Below are 19,442 nucleotides of genomic sequence, written 5' to 3'. Positions count from 1 at the left end.
TCTCATGTTAAAAGGGCCCAGGCCCCTGGCTCCCCCCTGGGCAGATCCTCACCTACCAGCAGCTACTACCCCCTGGTCTTCCTCCCCTTGCTGCTCTCCTAGAACTTCCGTGGCTTCTTCGTTTCCCTTTGCAAACTAACATTCTCACAAGCATCAGTGTTCTCAGCTGACACACGTTCCAAACCAGAAACGCTCGCAAGAGCCCACGCTTCTTCAGCCCCGACTGAAGCGACTCATCATGCCTCAGGCATTTTCACCGTCCTGCGCCCCTGGCACTCTGGGAAATGGGGCACTTCATGGTACCAAGGGAGAGATAATGGGCAAATGTCTTCGTTAAATGGGAACCACATACCCTGGAAACTGATTAGAATTATAGAAGCTTTGAAAGACTAACTCGCTCCTCAGGGTCGTTTCAAGGGAGTAACGTGTGTGCCATTGCCCACCTTCCAACAGCCATGGGAGCACAGGTGCCCCTTGCTGAGGTCACTGGCAGCCTCAGTAGTGGGCTCACATTTTAGAGCCTGACTGTGGGCCTGGGTTGTAATCCCATGAACTCTTAAAAGAAAGACGAAGGTGGCAGGCTGGTATCTACAAGAGGGCAAAGAAATAGCTCTGGGAAGTACTTTTATTGATTTCAGAGGGGACGGGAGAGAGAGAGAACATCGATGATGAGAGAGAATCATTGATCAGCTGCCTCCTGCACGCCCCACACTGGGGCTCTAGCCTGCATCCTAGGCATGTGCCCTTGACCGGGAATTGAACCATGACCTCCTGGTTCATAGGGTGACGCTCAACCACTGAGCCACGCTGGCCGGACTAAGTTTTTAAATGTGGCAGCAGAAATGATAGTCATCCCTTAGCTCCCTCATGGCCCATGCTTTCATTTTCTCCAGCTTGGGCTAGCCAGCTCTGCCAGGTGTGGGGTGGGAGGTGGGAGGCAAGCAATTAGAGTTGGGGGTTAGGCATTCCTAGACTTGCTCCTCCCCCCCCCCCCCCCCCCCCCAGAGTAAAGAGAAACCGGAGGGGAAGGTGTTAGAGCAACCCGGTCCCCTAGGCTAGCACGCACAGTGACTGCGTCATGGCAGGCACTGTAAATCGCTGCAATGAGAACCCCACGGTGGCCCAGCAGCCTGCTGCTACCAGTGGGTGGTGGCGTTATGGGCATTAGCTTTGAGAAGCTTATACAGCAGAGGGGGCTAGGATAAAGGACACAAATCAGGGGAAAACTGACAAGATTTAAAAATCCAAGGCCTCGTATTTACTGTTGGTCCCCACCACACTCTGGCTGTGCTATATTGTCTGCTTGAGTCCTGCTGAGAGAGAGCCAGGCACAATAATAGCTGGAAGCCAGCCTCTGCCAATGGTGCTGACTGTGCTGGTGGAGAATGGGATTCTAATAGAGTTATCTTTTTTCTCCTTCCCTGCAAGACCACCAACAATTATGGAGGGCACGCGGTACAGGTGGGGTAAGGGTTCCTTCCCTGTTGGAGTTTATCCTGAGAAGTGACCCAGTGTGGGTCCCAGTGGAGGCCCCTGCCCAGGTGCCTGACAGATGTAGACGATGCTGGGGGCGTGCAGGGACACGTGTTAGAACCAGCGGTTCAAGGATTTAGAGAGGTTGCTTGGGGTGATGGGTACACAAAGCAGTGTGCAGAGGATGTTTTATTGAGTTGTACACTTGAAACCTGCATGGTTTTGAGAACAAACATCACACCAATAAATTCAATTTAAAATAAAATAAAATTGAGGAAGAAGAATAACTTTCGCATTAAAAAAAACCCCTTAGTTTTATGTATCATAATACGGTGTGAAACAATCAATGATTCTTTTCCTTCTCTCCATCTCCAACCAAATCAAGTAATCGGGTCCCTTGCATCCTCAAAGAAAGGTTATCATTCACTCAGATCCTTGGGGGAAGCAGGGACAGGGCCTGCAACCTTCCTCTGCCTAATATTTGGAGAATTCAGGCCCCAGTGAATCCACACCTTCAGCCCTGTGGCTCAAAGCCCTGGCTCTCATATAGAACCACAGGGAAGTTTTAAAAACACCCCCACCCCAGACCGATTCATTCTAGAAATATTGAGGGTTGGGCCCTGGCGCGGTCTGTTTTGGGAGCTTAACAGGTGATTCTATTGTGCAGCTGCGTGAGAACTGCTAGCTAGACACTTCCCTTCCTCCTGTCTGTCTGGAGGAGGGTAGGCAAACTCCTTCTGGAAGAGCTACCTAGTAGCTTTCCAGGCTGGACAGTCTCTGTCGCAACTACTCTCTCTACCGCTGTAGTGTGAAAGCAGCTATGCACAACGCAAATGAATGAGCATGGCTGCGTTCCAGCGGAACAATGGATGGGCACTGAAGTTTGGATTTTGTATAATTTTCACGTCGTGAAATATTTTTCTTTTCATTTTTAAAATGTACAACCCATTCTTACCTCACAGCCTGTATAAAAACATTCAGCGGGCAGGGATTTGCCTGTGGCTGTGGCTTGCTTACCTTGGCTTAGAATGCAGCCCCGGTAATGGGGGGTAGGGCAGGACCACCCCTAACATTTGTGGAGCAGAATGGAGAAGGTGGATTCCTGTTGGTCATGGCTCCATGGATTCCTTATTCTGTGGGGCGAGCTACGCCTGGGGAGGAGCAGAGCCAGGCCCTTTAAACATGGGAACCAAAACTGGTGCCCTCTTGCCTGGGTGTAAGGGCACCACGGCGGGTGATCGGAGCCTGAGAATCATCTCCAGTGAGTTTTCAGGTCCCTTGTGCATTGGCCCAACCTACTCCAAACCCATGAAGCAGACCTAATGTGAAGCAGAACCATCCAGAGGCAAGGGCAACAAATTGCTTCCATCTCCTGGAATTACAGGATCCGGCCCCCGGTCAATCATGTAATGGAACTCGTGGGTACCAGTTCACAAGAACCAACTGTTAAAAATTTAGGAATTTTATGAGCCAGTTATTTAATCATTGGTAACTTGAAATCAGATGGGAATACTTGCGCCACAGAAATCGGCAAAGTCTACACATCAGGTCTTTTTTCTTCTTTCCTTCCTTCCTTTCTGTCTTTTTCTTTCTTTCTTTCTTTCTTTCTTTCTTTCTTTCTTTCTTTCTTTCTTTCTTTCTTTCTTTCTTTCTTTCTTTCTTTCTTTCTTTCTTTCTTTCTTTCTTTCTTTCTTTCTTTCTTTCTTTCTTTCTTTCTTTCTTTCTTTCTTTCTTTCTTTCTTTCTTTCTTTCTTTAGAGCCAGTTTCCCCAACACACCACTGCCTCCTGACCCCCTTCTTCCCAGGCTCATCTCCCATCAGTCCGTGCACAGGTCCTCCACACGCACTGTGCTCACCTTCCCACTGACCCCGGGATGCTCCAGGCCTCCTCAGGCCTCCTCAGGCCCCCTCAGGCCTCCTCAGGCCCCCTTTCTTTTGCACACACTGTGCCTTCTGATGGGAATGCTCTCTCCATTCCATTATTTTTTAGCAGGCAAGTTCCTATTAACCCTTTTAAGACCCTGTTTCGAACTATCCCTGTTACAAAACATTTTAGAACTTCCTTCAAAACAGTTTTTCCTTCTTCTACATCCACATATCATTGTGAAAATAGTAACAACACAGGTCTTTTTTCTAGTCTCTATATCGTCAATCTCATAAATGGCAACCAAGGCACCACCGATGTTTAACAATGTGTTTGTTTGTTTTTTTAAATGAATCAGGTATTGAAGGATAATACAGATTAAACAAGAATATAATGGAATTTAGGAATTTAGTTTACCTCCCATAGAAAGGGTTCAGAAAACTGCAGACAATGTGAATTTACCACATGTATAAATATGCTACAATATGCAATTATATGCAAGGCACTGCCTGGCTCTCGGGGAGAAAGAGAAACCAAAGAGGAAAGAGCTCTGTTTGTCCTCAAGGAGGTTCACTGGAGCCCTGATTCCTACACGTGGCTGATGACCAAAACCACCTGGGGAGCTTTTTAAACATTCCTACTGGATCTCAGTCTCCAGGGTGGCAGCCCCGGTGTGTGTACATTTTTAAATCTCCTCAAGCGATTCCGACGGTCATGTCTGACCATGACCGTGAGCCACCCTGTAGGGAAGTTTAGATGCAGAACTTCCTCACCAGTCTGTTTGCCTCCCCCTCAATCTATCCTCTCCACTTGAAGACTCTGTTCAAATTGCAAATCATTTGAGAGGCACTCTACTTCTCAAAATTTTCGGTGGCTCCTCCTCACCTCCGAAGTGGAGTGGAATCTAGACCCCCATCCCACCATGCCCTATGATCTCCCCTTCTTTCCTCTTCGTTTTCATCTCCTTGCCTTACCTCTCACCGATCTTCCAGCCTCAGGGAATTCTGGCTTGTGCCCTCCATTTTTCTTCCCTTTATCTGGGACTGTGTTTCATTGCCCCTGTCACATGATGCTTTGTGAGTTCATTCATTTAACCAACATTTATTGACAACTTACACTGGAGGAAGCTCTGTTCTAAGAATTAGAGATAAAAAGATAAAAAATATCCTCAAAAAATGACACATAAAAGGGTGGTTCTCATTACCACTTCAGCATATATACACTGAGGCAGGGCAAAAAGTCACACTAGAAAAAGGGGAGAACACAAATAAAGACATGAATGAGAGAAATGCGGGGTGTTTGGGGGAATATCAGGGAACCCTGCTTATCCTGAAGCATAAAGTGTGTGAGAGGATGAGTGAGGAATAAAACTGGGCCATGGAGAGTGTAGGGTGCCAGACTCGAAGAAGTTTGAACTGTATCCCGAATTATCACGCAAAGAAATGGCATAATCTGGACTCTGCTTTGGGATCAACCACTTTGCACAGGTTGCTCACCATTTTCCATTTTACCAAACGTCTGCTCCATACTGACATGTGCCAGACCCTGTGCTGGGCACTGAGAGCACATGAACCAGTGAGACTGGCTGGCCTCCCCTCATAGCCTAGTTGGTACAAACACCCGTGCAGACATTATTTTAATGCAGCAAAAATTGTGAGGGTTACAGAGGTGGTAGAAAGAAGGTAGGATATTTTGCTTTTGTTCCGGGGCAGGAGATGGGGGTGGTGGGAGGGTATCTTGGGAAGGACACATGGAATTTTCCAGGAGACCTGGGCAGGCTTTTCTGAGCAAATACAAACACACAGAGGTACCCCCATCATGTGCATTCATCCCAATTCAAAGATTCTGTCGTAAAAACATCAGGGTTCCCCAGTTTTGCCTATCAAGGCTAGGTGGTAAAATCCCAGGTGCCTCTTAACCTTATAAAATAAAAATTCCTCAGGGAATTCTCCACACTCCTTCCTCAGAGCTCCACCTCCTCCCTCCTGCCCTCCCACCATGGCCATACCTGTCTGATCCCCCTGGGGACCCTGAGCTCCCTAAGAATGAACATCTGGTCTTACTCATTTCTGTAGCTGTGTCCAGCACAATTCAGGTGCTCCCAGACTTCTGAGGTACAAAAAGAGAGATTCACTTTAAGCACATAAGGAAGAGCATATTGGCAAGTTATTGCCTGTGTCTTGACAAAGTGAAACTAAAGAATAAAATTCCCATTCTTGCCCATGTTCTGTGAAATAGTGAGTACATTACTGAATGTACCTTCCTCCGTTATGGATGCCAGAGTTATATCATGTGTTCAGACATGTTTGTCTTATTGACCCCAGAGGTGAGCCCCACCCTAGGGAGGCGGCTGAATTACCCTTCAGTCTCTGTGTCGATTATCTGCCAAGTGTAGGCTGAAGAAAGTAACAAGTTTTTTTCTGCTATTGGTCATGAACGTCCAGATGTCCAGGTGAGGGTTATTCTTTCAATTGTTACCAAAATTGAGAATCCCATATAGTATTCTACATAATGTCACTTAAGGTTCTGCATTACTGCCCATCCTATCTCATTCCATGCTCAAGTTTATTCATAAGTTTGTCATCAGCTGCCAGGGTACAACCCCAGTGGGTCCAGGGGTTCCCAAAGGCGTAGACGGAGTCGGCGAAGAAGGAAGGACACGGAGACAGTGTTCAGTTGATCAGCAGCCTAGCCAGGATCTCCAGCCAGGATCTCCAGCCAAGTTCTGGCCTGGATCTCCAGAGAGGTTCTGCTGTTTATTGTTTTGTTACATCCGTATTTATACCAGTTGATTTTAATCCTGTCAATTTCTATTACAAAGGTTAGGGCGTTTCTTATCTCCATTCCAGGGAGTAAAGATTATGTAGCTTAAGCATGATTGTTTGTAGTGATTAACTACCCGCCTGGCACTTAGTTAAGGAGTTTCATCCCCTCCCTGACTTCAGGGAAAAATTCCTACCTGGGGAAACAACCTTTCTCGGAGAGGTGACCTTGGTTAAAACACACAGCGCTAAGGGGAGCAAACATATTAAGAACAGTATGCTATATACGCCAGGTCCCTTGAAACATATGCTGTGCAGATGTTTCTTTCCTGCAGCGACTGTGTCAAGCAGCAAGGATGGACCGGCTTCCGGCAATCAGCATCGTGGTATTTTTGGTCATCTCATTTTGTGGGCCAGTAAACAGACCCTGAGAGTACAGTGCAGCTTGACTAGAATGTTGCTACCTTTCCATGGAGGCCATTGGTTGCTGTTGAAGTGCTGATGGTCATTAGCAACATGGTTGGATTGAAGGTTCATTGGGAAGCTTGGAGGCATACCCCCAGCTTCTAAGCCAGTGGCTCTCAGCCTTGGCTGCACATTAGAATCACCTGGGAATCTTTTTAAAATCCGGATGTCTGGGCCTCATCCTCCGGAAATTCTGTTTCTTTGTTATGGGGTGGGGCCACGACATTAGTAACAAAGAAACAGAATTTCCGGAGGATGAGGCCCAGGAATCAGGATTCTAAAAAGATTGAGAACCACTGTATCTAAGCCCACACTGGGTAATAGACAAGAGGCAGCTGTTTGCATGGGTTGAAAACGGAACTTGAATGCGTGTGTCTCCTAAATCCCCTCCAGTTCAGAGAAGATTGGGCTGGAAGAGAAGGGGCTTTCATTTGCTTTCTTGTCAGGTACAGGTAATGCTGCAGTGGAGATCAGGGCAGTATTTGGGGGAAATCTCAGGGCAAACTAGACTAGGATGCCCAGATGAGATTTGCAAAGCCAGGATACCCATTTATTAGGGGCTAGCCTTGAAGCTTTATCAAATGAAGTTAAGATGTGGAATCAAATGGAGGTTTAAAGAAAAAAAAAAAGAAAAACAGGAAAGAGGAGAGAAAAAGTGAGAAACTGAGCAGCCCAGACAAAACCTGGAGATGTCAATCAACACTTACAATTGGGTTTGAACAGGTTCCTAGGATTGCTTGCTGAAGAAGTCCAAGGAGTTCTATTCACACAGAATGAAATGTGGCTGGTGCCCCCTTGCTCTGATTATCTATTGCTGTACAACAAATCACCCCCAAAATTTAGTGTCTTAAAACAACAATCATTTATTGTCTCATGATTTCTATGGGTCAGGAGCAGTTGAGCCAGGTGTTCTGGTTGTGATTTCTGGTAAGACTGCAGTCAGATGGTGGCTTAGCTGGGGTCATCTTTAAGGCTGGACACTCATATATCTGGCGTCAAAGCTGGGAGTACGCAAAGAGCTGGCAGCTGAAACATCGAGAGCAGAGCACCTCTAACCTGATGTGGTTTCACAAGGTCTCTAAAGCACAGTGCTCGGGTGAGCTGGACATTTTATAGGGTGGCTTAGGGCTCCAAAGTGCATGTGCCAAAAGAACAAGAGAGCCAGGTGGAACCTGTGCTGCTTTTTATGACCTAGCATTCTATTTGTTAGAAGTGAGTCACTAAGGCCAGCCTATATTTAAGAGAAGGAGAATTAGACTGCACCTTTTGATGGAAAGAATGTCAAAGAATTATGGGCATGTTTTAAAGCCAGAACAGCCTGCCCTTCAGCCACAGGTTATGTATATTGATCCCACATGCAAAATATGCTCAGTCTCCTAAGACCCAACGCCCCAAATATGTCAGCGGGATGGCATCCATCTGGGGCTCAAGGTCCAGTATCAGATCATCCAAATCAGGTCCAGCGCCTGCAATTGGGTCTCCCTGAGTACAGACCCTTCAGGACAGCTTTTTGAGTACCGTTCTTAATTGGAGGACCTGTAAACTCAAGTGACAAGATTTTTGCTCCCTTCACCCAACATACTTTGATGGAATGGGCATAGGATACCACTGTAGACGTTTCGGTGATCTGTGGTAATCAGGTAATCAGTAGTCTGTAGCAGTTCTGAAATCCAGCCAGGCACATGTTGCTTATTCTTTGATTAAAGTTCAGTATTGTTTCCTAGCAATAATTCTCCATGGCTCCTGACTCCACTCTCTGAGCTTTTGGTTCCTCCCTCTAAATTATCCTTCCTGTTCTATCAAATGGACCCCATTTTTATAGCTCAGTAGTTTTCTCAGCCTGCTTCTTTCCCACAGAATTTTGGGAGCCCAAAAGCATCTTTTCATTCTACACTACCCCTGTCCCTTTTAGTCTGATCAGGCAATGTTTTCAGTAATACAAACCTCTTTAACACATCATGTGTTTCCCATCAATCTTGGTGGGATTCACTCCATTAGACAAAAACCACATCCACAAATCTCAGTGAGGTAAGCTTTTCTCTTCCTTTGACTTCTTCAAAGGCTACTATTAGAAGTGTGCCCTAAGATTTTTTAGAAGCATTTCTGTTTAATGGACACATTTGAAAGACATGCCCTTAAGATTTTTAGAGAAACTTTTGACTGAGAGACCTATAAAGTACTTTAAGTCTGTCTGAGGTCTTTCTTAACAAAGGGTTCTATAGTTACATTATCCATCTGGAGATGAAAAATCTGAGAAATAGTTTTATTTTTTGAACCCCAAAGTCTTGTTTCTTTTATACTTAACTAGAGGCCCAGTGCATGAAATCATGAGCGAGTAGGGTCCCTAGGCCTAGCTTGCGAACATGGCCATGTCTGATGCCCCATGACACCCTGTGATGCTTGCTGCCCCACGAAGCTCAATGATGCTCGCTGCCCTGCAATGCTCGCTGCTGCTCGCTGCTGCTCGCTGCTGGACTCTCACCACCACTCGCTGCCCCACCTGCTGCCGCTCAACAGTCCCCAGTCCCGCCCTGCCATCACCACGCCTCCCCCCCCCCCCTCAATTCCCCGTTCCCCATGTTTCCCCATTCGCCATGCTGGGATCGGAGCCTGCAGGGCAGGAGCAGAGTGGGGGGTGGGGGGAATTGAGAGGTGGTCAATGCACTTTATGGTGACTGGTAGAGTGGTTGTTCCAGTCATTATGCTTATGGTCCTGGCCTTTTATTATATAGGATTCTTTCTTGAGGTCATCTCTCTTCCGTCATATTTTACTAAGGGCAGCTAGAAGAATCAGGTGACACCTTTAATACTCATACTAGATCATAAGTTCATAAGATACATTTTCTATTTTCCAAGTTACCACTGGTGAAAACATTGCTAGGCTTTCTACCACTCTATCACCACAGCCTCCTTTCTCCAGCTTCCAATGCACTTTCCTCACTTTCCTTTAATCCTTCACAGACAGCCTCTTCAAAACTCTTTCGATCTCCACCCTCCACCCAGGCCATGAACCACTTCCACATGTTTTAAGTTTAATTACAGCAATGCCTTACCTCTAGGTATCCCCAAATTCCAGTTATCTATTGTTGTAAAAAAAAAAACACCCCAAAATTGATGGCCTAAAAACAGCATTCTTTTATACTAGAGGCCTGTTGCACGAAAAGATTCATGCAATAGGCCTTCCCTTCCCCTGGCTGCCGGCACCGGTTTTCCTCCGGCACCCAGGACCCAGGCCTTCGCTCCGGCTGGAGCCGCCTTCAAGCCTTTGCTACTCTGGCCAGAGCCGTGCCTAAGTATGCAAATTAACTGCCATCTTTGTTGGCGGTTAATTTGCATATCTCACTGGTTAGCCAATGGGAGGCATAGCAAAGGTACGGTCAATTACCATGTCTGTCTATTATTAGATAGGATTATCTTTCATCATTTCTGTGGATCCAACATTCTGGATCAGCTTGTTTGAGTAGTTCTAACTCAAGATCTACAGTCAGATGTAGATCTGGGGCCAACTCAAAGACTTCATTCTCAGATATCTGGCACCGGCACATGGTCTGGGAAGACTTGAATGGCTGGGCTAGAACTGTTGGGTCTCTGCAGGGATCCTTCTATTTGTCCACCTGGTATCTCACTGTTATTTCTAGCTTGTTGTTTCCATGCTCCAAAGAAATGTACCTTAAGAGAGACAGACAGGCAGACAGAAGCTGTATTGCCTTTGATGAACTAGCCTTGAAAGCCACAAGAGTCACTTCTGCTATTTACTCTTAATTAGAAGCAAGTCACTCAGGCCAATCCAATATTTTAAGGGAGGAGGAATTAGATTCCAACTCTCTATGGGAGGTATTCCAAATCACTTGCACACTTGTGTTAAAATCACCACACCTCTGGAGTTGAACAACATAGTGGCACTGTCATAGTACACATTTACTTGCTGATCGGGAAAAGTTTTGTAGACTGGGAAAAAATCCAAGACTGTGATTTTCTTGGAATTTTGGGAGTTAGGTTTCTGTTTTTAAAATTATCTGCAAGTGAATATTATTCCCCACAAGCACTTGGGAAACCTTTGCCTCCCCTGTTGCTTTTGAATCTGGAGGTGATAACTTGACTTACAGGAAACCGCGTATTATACAGAGGAGTTTTGTTCTCTGTCCCTCATTAGCTTCCTACATCCCAAAGCCAGGCAGCCACTGTCCCAAAGGAAAAAGAATCCTCCTCAAGTAGCCAGCAAGCAGCATTCTCTCCCTCTCCAGTCTCTAAGACTTCCTAGTGCTTAGATGTGACTTAGTCTGGATAAGTAGCTTTGTAATACTAATTTTTAGAAACTCTGCTGTGCCAAAGAATTAAATAAGCCGCTGTGTAGCTTTAAATGCTTCACAGGGGACTGAAATAACAACTTTTGGGACAGGCAAGCAGTTTTCAACCCCACCTCATTCAAGGCAAAAAAAATCTCTTTTCTGCAAGGTTTTCATTCTTTGGAATGTAAGTTTGGTGGCCATTGCTAGGATAGTGTGCAATCAATTTTCCAAGTGTAAAGAAATTCTAGGGGTGCAGATATTTTTTTCTTTGCAGGCTGACAAATGGAAGTATGTTTATGGGTGTGTGGGAGGTGATGTGATGTTCAACACTCAGAGATGACTGGAGGCTTCTTTTCTATATTTAGATTACATCTTCCAACTCATGAAAATGAATTGCTTGTTCTTTCCCCCCTTAAACCATTCTCCCCATCCCCTCCCTCCCCAGGCTTTATTTATTTATTTTTTAAAATAACTGAGTCATATGAGATTCATTCCTAAAGCTTAAGACTTATTTTTAACAACTTGCTCAAACACAAATCCCATTGTTCACCTCCTTAGGGAGAGTGAGCTACTCTGGGGCAATGGGAGGGGGTGGCGGGGGCGGCGGGGGGAGGGGAGTGTTAGACATTTTGTGAATATTCTTTATTTGGTGAATAAAGATTTACTTTACATCAAAATAAATTGTGCAGAAAAAGTGATAGATATATGAGTAATCCAACGACTACTGTATTGGAGACCAGATGAGAAATGATTGAAATCCACAAAGCTTTGTGGAAAGCAGTGAGGAGGAATAGAGACCAGCAAAGGCAAGCTTTAGAGATCATTGAACTGGCGTAGACCAGATAAGTGAAAGAAAAAATAGTCTGCAAAGAAGGCAAGAGGAGGGAGGGAGGGAGGGGGAAAGAGAGAGAGAGAGAGAGAGAGAGGGAAAGAGAGAGAGAGAGAGACTCTGATGACAAAATATCATATTGCATCAGATCAACTTCCAGCTCTTAGTCTCTTCATTTTAGTCACATCTTTCCTTCTTGGGTATCAACAATATTGCTGCCAAAACTCTACAGCGAGGGGTGACATCAACATTTAAGTCTACCGCAGACAGATGGCAACATAAATCTCTATTGTTGCTCTACTGCTGCTGTCTACGGTGAATGGGGCCTTAGAGGTGACTGTTTCCCACAGAGGCGCTTTTTAGGTTTACTTTCAGGAAGTTAAGATGCTTCATTGTTTAGGGAAATTTTGTTGGCAAAGATTGTGGGAATTACAACAGCCATAGGGAGCTGATGCTGGATGAAAGTTACCAATTAGCAACTCTACAACTTCTTGCCTGCTCAGCCTCCCAGGATAGCAGAGGAGGCTGTTACAGCAGGCCACCCCTATCCAAAAAGTTTGTTCATGACCACACAGACTAGCCTGGCTAACAGATTGCCTTCATTATAGCCAGGGAAAGCTCAATGGTCAAGCCCTGTTTTTGATCAAAGAACCTCAAAGAACATATTTAAATTTATGATCATGCACTTAACCAGAATGTGGCCTTTTGCTGAATTGGCTTAATTTTTGAATGTTATGTTTTTCTGTTCGGTGACAACCCCTGGTTGATAGATCTTCACTAAATACTATGTAACGTTAACACCTTTTTAGATAATTGTCTCCTCTGCGTGACTCCAATTTCTGCTCGCTCTCTGCACGAGCACAGGCTCTGGCACACAGTAGGCCCATAACAAAATTGCATTGAGTGAGGGAGTGGGTAAGAACCGGCACTGCTCTTCCTCCACCTGAAATGCCAATTAATCCCTGGCCATCTGCAGGCTGCCTGGGAAGCCTCCCCTGACTGCCCTTGCTCTGCTTCCCCAGCACCCCATGTATAACTTTTCATTTATTTTGTTTCATTTCCTTATATTAGATGGTAAGTACTTTATTATTACTTATCTACTTACACATCTGCTATTTCTGTAATTCTAAGGGCCAAACATCAACAATATCATATGGTCTAAGGTAAGAGACAAATAGGAGTACATAGTGGGCATACATAGTAGTCAGACAGACGTAGGTTGAATACTGGCTCAGTCACTTTGCTTACTGTGTATTCTTGTCAAGCTCCTCAGTTCCCTCATGAGTAAAATGAAAATAATAATAGCAACTGCATCATAGCGATGGAAGGAGGACTAATTGACACCCACTGCATGCTAACATATAATAAATGTTAGCCAGAGTTAGTCAAAAGATAAATATTAATAAATGTTAGCCAGAGTTAGTCAAAGGATAAATATTGCTAGTTGTTGGAGGTACAAATGTGGATAAGATGAAAGCAGGCTTGCCTTCATGGAGCTCACAGACACTGGAAGTGTGAGAATGAATCTGATCAATGCTACACATGAGGAGGATGTTATGTGCTGGAGGTATCTGTTTGCAACTATCGTGGCAGGGTGAAACCATCCTCTATATTTCTTATTTACTAAGTAAACCACCAGAGGGCTTGACTATCCTTTTCCCTGGTATATGGTGGATACCACAGTTCAGTAACTAGTCTATGGTGGATACTCAATAAATGTGTGTTGAGTGATACAATGAGTGAGTTAACTAATCAATGAGTAAATGAGCTATAGCTCCAGGCCTGTGGATGTATGAGACAGGAGCTTCTCAGATCAGCAGCATTCACAGCCACAGCAGCCAGGACTTCTTTCTTAGGAAACTGAAGTTGTCCAGTGTTTTACTACAGAGGTTTATAGGCCAGAATCTGTTTTGGATGGAAATGCAAAGAGGCATCACTCAGCTAAACTCTGGGTTTTTGGCTGGTTATTGTTTATTTTTAACTATCTTTTCACAAAGTTGAGGCACACAAAAAACGGATTTCTAAACATTATTGTTTGTGAACAGTGATATCATGTAAGCACTCAAACAGAAAAGTGAAAGATGATTTCACAAGCCATTTATTTACTCACTCATTTTTATACATCCCACAAGCCTTCTATGTACAGGGCTCTGTGTACCTAGCGAATGTTTGGAAGAAAAACAGCCAGCCCCCAGCCACACTGTTTAATGGTCCTCTGCTTCAGGGCCTGTTTTTCTTTTATCTTCTAACTTAGTTCATCATGTACATTTATTTATTTATTTATTTATTTAAGAAATATTTGCCAAGAGCCCAGTAAGGGACACTGAGGACTCAGTGATGAGAAAAGCTGTCTTGGCCTCTGATTCCATTAAACTTGGAGCCTAATGGAAGAGGACAGACAGTATCAAACAGTCACATGAATATGTAATCAGACTGCAACTACTGCAGCCATGGGAAAGAGAGTGTGATGAGGAGACATAGCAGGGTCCCAATTTGGGAATCCGGAAAAGCTTCCAGAGGAAAGTGACTTTGGAAGCAAGATCTGGAAGTTGAGAGGAGGAGGCAGGAGCAGGAGAACTGAAGAAGCCAATGTAGGGAGTGGCCTGGGCTAAGGGCCATGAAGATGAAGGAGGAGACTGGAAAGGGTCCAGGGAAATTCAGGTCATATTAGTAACTGTTAAGGATGTTAATGAAAGGTGTGAACTGCTCAGATTTCTATTTTTCACTCTGTTTACTAGCAACTAGATTGTGGGTTCTTTGAGTTATGAGGCTGCATCATACTCATTTTTACATCTCTGACCACATCCAGCAGAGGGCTTTGAATGCAGGTGGTGCTCAGTTAAGATGGGTTGAACATGAAAAAGCATGTCAGCGATGGGACCATGTACTGGGGTGTTCATGATGACCTAAGTCAGTGGATACTTGCATCTTCAAACAAAGAATCCCCAGTGGTTTCCTCTTGGCCATGCAGATGAGAGATGAAGGGGCCCGGACCTGTTTTTTACTTAAGAAATGTTTCCGTTTATATTCTTTTTCTCTGAAAGAAAGAATTCTTTGCTAGCCCCCTGTTCAGATCCTCATTAGAAGACTTGCTAGTTGGCCACAATCTCAATTGCAAGACTCACTGATCCTTCTGATGATTTGGGGCAAGCTGTGGGGTGATGCTCTCTCACTAAGAGAATGACCAGCAGCTCAGGCTCCATATTCCCTGACTTCGCTCTTTCTATTCTGAAGACCTCTGCTCCCACACAGGTTGGTCAGCAGGATTATGGGTATCCTTTTGGAATTGTGACTTCTTATACTTTGGGGTGGATGCTCAGCAGCTGTGGACAATGCTCCCATCCTCACTAAAGAAAATATTGTCCTTGAGCTCCTTAACAATACATTTGCCACCTCTATCTTTAGATGCTCAGGGGAAGGCTTTCTGGAATAGGGACAGCAGATAGAGATACATTCCAGAGGCCTTTTCACACAATAATGATTTCCTCAAAATGAGCCCAGATTGCAAGGACCTTCATCCCCTGCAGGTAGCTTTCTCCCCAGTGTGTGGATAGTATGTGAATATGATTGTATAGATGCAGCAGGAGAATGAGCTCCTGATCACTCTTTAAAGAGTGATTGTCCACAATGATGTCATTTTTAAAGCCACTAGACACCACGGATGATGGCCAAATGACTGACATATTCTTAATCAGCTTCCATATTTATCTGTTTGGCTGTTTTCATCCCTTCTTATTCCTTGTGCTTCTGTGATATCACCTCAGCCTCAGAGATTCAGCGGGGCTGTGTGCTGAACACATGAATACTAAAGAATTGGTTTCCTTAGTAACAATAACCATGAAGCAATCCTCAGAACTTCTTGCCTTTCTGTCCGACTCGCTTTCTGTTTGTTTTCTCTTGGTCACGTCGGGTAAGATGCCCAAACCAGGGCTGCCCATCAAGGACACACATCCATTTTGTGAGCCATGAGCAGAAGAAAGGCTTGTCTCTGCTGATGTCACATTTCTTTTCTCAGCCTGCTGCCCCATTCTGTGGGGTCAGGGCTCAGCCCGAGCACCTGCAAAGGCCCATGACCATCTCTCTTTCTTCCTTCCAGTCAAAATCTGGGACTACACACCATAACGCAGGACACAGAACTGAAATGATTTCTCCGATGTGGCACTCTCCTGAAAGAAGACATCCTTTCTGTCCACAAAATTCATAATTATAAAAAGAAAATCTTAAGCAAGTAGAGAAAGTTCTGATGATTTTCCAAGGTGTTCTGTTGTTTTTTCAGTGTTTGTTTGTTGTGAGAATCTGCCCTACTTCCTGCCCCAATTCCCAACTCTAGTCAGGATGAACCCAGGGGCCTTCTTCCCCAAAGGGAGCAGAGGGAGACATTTTGAAGTGTGGCCCTGATACTATAGTCTGCTTCATAGGACACTGTTGTAGGAATTAAATTAAATAATGAATATACCGTAGGTTCTCACTTAATGGTGTCAATGGAGTCTGCAACTTTAAGCAAAACGACACATAATGAAACCAGTTTTACCAAAGTCACGAGGCCAGACACAGTGAGTCTGAGGGTGACGATGATGACATAGTCCTCGCCCTCATGAGGCTCACCATCTGAAACAATCATTTGAATGCAAGGCTCAATTGCAAGCACAGTACGACAGGGGCTATTCCCAGGGTAACAAGGACCACTTGAGAGAAATGTCTAATACAGCCTGTGAAACTGGAGGCACACAGGGAAAACTCCCTGGAGAATGGTAAGCCTGAGTTAAGTCTGAAGAAAAAAAGAGAAGTAGTAGGAATAGGTAAAATACATTGAACGCTTACCGTATATGAGGAACTTCATGTTAGACAGTAGGTCCTCAAATAACGTCATTTCATTCCATATCAGTTTGTTACAAAGTTGATGAGATACTGTAGGAACTTAACTCTTGTTTGTGTCAAGTAGCCTACAATAAAGTTGGTCTCATTATACGTCGTTTTGCTGAAGTTACAGACCCCATCGATGACACTGAGGACTTACTGTGCAGGCATTATTTAGTTCCCTCAGCAGTGTCCTATGAAGTAGACTCTAGTATCGTGCCCATATTTCAAACAGGCTCAAGAGTCACAGTTCTTCACACACGGCCACAGAACTGGGAAGTGGAAGAGCCTGCAGTCAAACCCAGAGCTGTGTGACAGCCAAGCCCGGGATCTAAAGCACAGGCTGAGTGGAAGTGGGGAGTCCCGAGGCTCTCCTGTGATAGGCACCCAAGCAGTTGCTTTTGCCAGGACCTGAGTGTGGGGTGAAGCATGGGGAGAGGCAGGCAGGGCCAGATAATGAAGCCTTGCTGATAAGCTCAGCCACGGTCTTCAAAGTAAGGGCAAGCTGCTGAAGGATTATAAGTAATGTTGGGAAATGGCCTGGTTGCATTTTGTAAGACAACTTTGAATAGGATGGATGTGAGGGGTTAGGACTGGGGACAGGGAGGTCAGTTAGAAGCCCTTGCGGTCAGTAGTTATGGTAAGAAGTGATGTTGGCTTGATTTGGGGCATTGGCAATGGAGACAGCAAGGAAGGGACCTCCCACAGCTTTTCCATGTAGCTTCATCAACTGGATGCCTCTTCCAACATTGCACCTGCAGCTCAGGCTCCAGAGCTCCTTTTGACCTCTTACCTTTAAATCTATCTGGGGTTACCTTACCCTCCCACGCCCTACACTGTATCTCATTTTGCTTTAGACTCCAAAGGCCCACTATAACAGTAGGCACTTAGCAAAAAAACCCAAACTGTTGAATGGAAGAATGAATGAACTGAAATCATTTCCAATTTTAATCCTATTTAATAAAACCTGTGGTCCCACTATCCTCATTCAAACTTGGTATGAAAGCTGGATGTTCTGATCAAGAATGAGATATGACTGATCTGGCTATCACAGAGCAGATGATCCTTGATTGGTATGTGATATCATTTTCTCTGTTTTGGATTTGACACTAAGTGATAGATGTCAGACAGTATGTACCTCAGACTCCTTAGTTAGAAGAGAAAGAAGTAGAATTCAAGATGATAATTATGTGTAATTTTCTATTTACTTAGAAGACGCAGGGATGGGCCCTCTTTTTATAATTTTCCCAGTTAAAAATTGGTCCCAACTCTGTGACAAGTTGAATTGGGCACACACACAAAGAGATCGCTGAGGCATTTTTAATAAGCTGAAGACCTACTGTGTAGCATTTTTAAGGCAACACAATTCATAGCTGATAATTTGAATAGCTTCTCCCATCTGGTGATCTTAATTTGTCCTTGATCTAGAAGTAAAAATTTCAAAAAGTAAATATAATCTGCATACAGATGTTCATAGCAGTTTTACTCATAATGGCCAAAACTTGGAAGCAACCAAGATATCAGATGAATGAATAAATAAACTGTGATACATCTATTAGCAGTGGGGAGCTCTCCATGCCCCCACCTGCTGCCGGGGGAAGTGGGCTTCTTGTGATATCATGAGAAAAAGAATTTTCTGAAACTCACATGGGAGCATGAGGTCTTGTAGAAAGCTTTATTTCTGCGGAATCGAACCCCTTGGTTTCCAAGGTCCCATTTCCCTCCATCCTACCAAGGAAGAAGTTCAGCTGTGTCTTCAGCAGGGCTAGGATTAAAGCCAGTGTCCAGAGTTCCTGTTCCATGTCTGCACAGTCCAATCCAGCATTTGGCGAGCTTAGTTTGTGTTCCCAGCTGTAGTCCATCAGTCCATTGCGTGTGGAGTCCACAGGACCACATGGCTATGGAGGGAACAGGGGCAGGAACAAAACCAGAGGAACAAAAGAGCAAAGAGCCAAGAGAGAGATAATTCCTTTGTCTTGAGATTTATATAGCCCCAAATTTCTGTGGGCTTGCAGGAGATCTGCCCTCTCTAGCCAATGATCTTTGTTTCCAGGTTTGACTGGCAGCAAGCACCTTCCCTATGTCATCCTGACTTTACTGTGGTAGGGATGGTCTTTAGCCGAGATGGTCTGCAGGGAATGGACCAGTGGTTCCCTAGTTGCAGTTTCCTGGTGAATCTGCCCAGAGGGCCATACTTACAATGTCTGGCCTTTCTTTTTCTCCTTTCCTATTATTATTACCTAGCTAATTACAATGGTATCACATCCAGGCAGTAAAATATTAGCACCAAAAAGAAATGAACTATCAGGCCATGAAAATACATGAAAGAACTGAAAATGCATATTACTAAGTAAAAGAAGCCAATTTGATAAGGCTATATACTGTATGATTCCAACTATATGACATCCTGGAAAAGGCAAAACTATGGAAACAATAATAAGATCAGTGGTTGCCAGGAAGGGTGGGCAGATGAATAGGCAGAGCACAGGAGATTTTTAGGGCAGTAAAAATATTCTGATATTATGATAGATCTGAGTCATGCGTTTGTCCAACCCATAGAGTAAACTGTAATGTAAACTGTGGACTTTGGCTCCAAAATAGGTTCATCCTTGTTTAAAAAATATTCTGCTGAGTCATGTTGGTAACAGGGAAGACTATGCATGTGTGGGGCCAGGAGGTATGTGGGAAATCTCTAAACTTCCCTCTCAATTTTATTGTTAACCTGAAACTTCTCTAAAATTTGTCTTGATTTTTTAAAAAGTCACCCCCCCACACACACACACACACAAAATCAGAATAAATAACTATTGAGTAATTTCAATGACATCAGCTGTGATGGAGTGAAGTGGACATATTATTCTATGGCCCTGCATTTTAACAAATAATGTAAGGCTTACTTTTTG

The sequence above is a fragment of the Myotis myotis genome, unplaced genomic scaffold (assembly GCF_014108235.1).
Source record: "Myotis myotis isolate mMyoMyo1 unplaced genomic scaffold, mMyoMyo1.p scaffold_m19_p_11, whole genome shotgun sequence".
NCBI classification, from domain to species: Eukaryota; Metazoa; Chordata; class Mammalia; order Chiroptera; family Vespertilionidae; genus Myotis; species Myotis myotis.
This window is presented reverse-complemented; position numbering follows the sequence as displayed.